This window comes from Arachis ipaensis, chromosome B08 (assembly GCF_000816755.2).
Source record: "Arachis ipaensis cultivar K30076 chromosome B08, Araip1.1, whole genome shotgun sequence".
NCBI lineage: Eukaryota > Viridiplantae > Streptophyta > Magnoliopsida > Fabales > Fabaceae > Arachis > Arachis ipaensis.
Window position 1 is genome coordinate 111844040 of NC_029792.2, and position 2956 is coordinate 111846995.

A 2956-nucleotide genomic window follows, 5' to 3' on the forward strand; every position below is an offset into this window, starting at 1 on the left:
ATCAATATTATAAAAATAAAAATAAAAAAATAAAAATAAAATATTATGGACTTCGTTATTGAAGATAACAGCTTTTTTCGGCTGATTAATTTGGTTATGGAACCTTTAAGCGTGTTATGCTATGTTATGGGGAAGGGCGGTACTACACCACAATGTGGGGCAGTTTTTTTCTGCTCTTGTAAGATACAATTCGGATGGTCCGAATTGTTTGTGTGGTATAGTGTTAGTTGCAAATCGGACGGTCCGATTTGCAAGGAGAAAAAATTTAAATTTTTGAGGCAGCAAATCGGACCGTCCGTGTTCTATTTTTTTTTTAAATTATACAAAAATCAAATCGAAGGGTCCGATTTGATTAGTATAAAATATTTTTGAATTGAAATATAATGTGAACGGTCCGATTTGTTCAATGCTTTTCAGACCATTCGATTTGTTGTTAGCTGACACTACAACCTAATAATGCTCACACACGCTCCATAACCCCGTCTTACCCCAATCCCACCTCCATAACAAAAATAAAAAGCGACTTTTTTCTCTTATTATTATCTTATCATTCTCTTCCATTTGTCGCCATCCACATACCACCGCAAGTCCGCAACCACAAAACATTACTGCCCACCAAAACCACTGCGTCGTACCACACCATGACGACAAACTACAACAATAGATTGAAATACACAATTTATTTCTTCTTCCATAATTCATTTCAAACTCTTAAATCCCCAAAGGCCCACCTAAATCAAATGTTGGTTCTAAACGGTTCAAGTCATAGAAAGAGAAGACCAAGACCGAAAAAAGAAAATAAGAGAAAAATAAAAAAAATAAAACATATAGATTAGAGAGGAAGATTTGAAACAAATAGAGAGGATAAAAATAAAAAGGATTAAATATGATTTTTGTTCTTAAAGTATAAGTTAAAAAAAATTTCATCCTTAATTTTTTTCATACAAAATCGTCTTTAAATTTTACTTAAATTTTAAGTTTTATTATCAAATTATCTTTAATTAAAAAATTATAAAATTAAAAAATAAAAGAAAGAGAGGAGAGAAAGAGAAAAAGAACGAGGAAGATCAAGAGGAATTGCGAAAGGGAAGAAAAAGGGGGAAGGGAAGGGAAGAACGCGAGAAGAACGGCAGGGCGTAAAGAGAAGGTCCTTGAGTGCCTCACCAAGCTCTCCGACTGTGATACTCACTCCATCGCCGCTGCCGAGCTTGAGTCCATCTCCTTCAGCCTCGACCGAACCACCATGTCATCGTTCCTCTCCTCCGTCTTCGCCACCGACTCCTCCGACAAAACCCTCGTCCGCAGGCAATGTGTGCAGCTCCTCGGGTTTCTAGCCAAGACACACGATAACGCTCTCTCCCCTACCTTTCCACACCTCTTGCATTTTTTACTTGAAAAGTTGGTCAAAGGCTGGAAGCACAAAGCAAAATGTCAGAAGTTGCTTCGACCGCTTGCTCAACAAATAGTATACAAACATATATCCTATTCAAAATATTCAGAACTTAACACAGTCAGAGTAATTCCCTTGTAATAGGGTTAGGCATTTCCCTTTATTTGGTTTGATGCATGTGATTTTTTTTTGAGGAATTTATCTCTTAGCTATGTTGAGAAGAGATTGGAAATGCTTAGTATTATATCTTAAATCTCTTAGCTTTATCTCAGCAAAATTCCATTTACCTACCCCTCCCCCATCCGAAACTCCCTCACACAATAAATACCAATGGATCAATCTATGTCACCATTAGTCTATAACATGTACGAGTCCAATTAACCGAAATAGTAGATTCGGCTTAGTTATAGGAGAAAATAGTATAAATAGGAGTACAAGAGGTAAGTTATGTGAATTGCGAAGTGGATTTTTTTGTCTTCTCCCTAGTTATTCCTCTCAAAATTTTCCCTTGGATTGTATAATTCCAAACCTGAAGTTTAGTGTTAGTGGCGGTTTCTGGATACTGAAGAATGCTCATTGTTGTTGGAAGGTTCTGGAATCTTTAATTATTTTGGTTTCGTCTTTGTTTTCTTTATGATTCTTTGACAAAAAGAGAAAGAAAGAGGGGAAAGGGAGAGGAGAAGCAGAGCAGGATCAAGAGGGAGAGGATGAATTTAGGTGAGTGAGATGGTGATAGGGTGAGGTGAAGGTGTAATTGTCCGAAGGACGATCGACTTTATATGCAAAAAAAGTTGGGGATGTAAAAATTTGTAGCTTTAGAGACTAAAATCGTACTTAACCCAAATGAAAATTATAATGAGAGCGAGGCGAACATCCGCTTTTTAATTTGCATATGGATGCATGCTAGGTGTTGGACTCTGATATGGAGGAGGGGTGTGCTTCACAAATTTGTGGTGTCAGTGGAGATGCAACTCGGACCCTGCGAGTTTCATTCACCACACGGACCGTCCAAGTTGCATTTCACCAAACGCACGGTCCGATTTGATGCAGCCTTGCGTCGCGCAGCAGCCTCTCTCCGAACGGTGCCCTGAAACCAAACAAAGACCCAAGCAACCCACTCCCACCATCTGAATATTATCACTTTCAGATTTCACTTTCAACTTCACTTCCACCTTCTTCTTCCTTTCTCCGCTTCTGAAAATTGCATGTTGGAAGAAAAAAAATCATGCCAAAAAAATATAAAATTAAAGATGTTGATCGATTTGAGTTTCATATTATTCATTATCTCAGTCATCCTAATTATGTAAGTTTTATTTTTGAATTTTTTAAATTTTTTATGTTTATAATTATTATTTTTAGAAATTTAATTATTATGATTGTTGTTAGAAATGCAATTTAGAAATATAAATAGAATGATTATTAGTATTTTTCAATATTTGTTAGATTTTTTTGAAATTTTTTTTACTACATATTTTTTAGGGATAGTAAGACAATGTAAAAATTTAAGTTTTTAATTGTTCGTATTATTATTAATTGAAAGATTATTATTATAAATATTAATTTTCA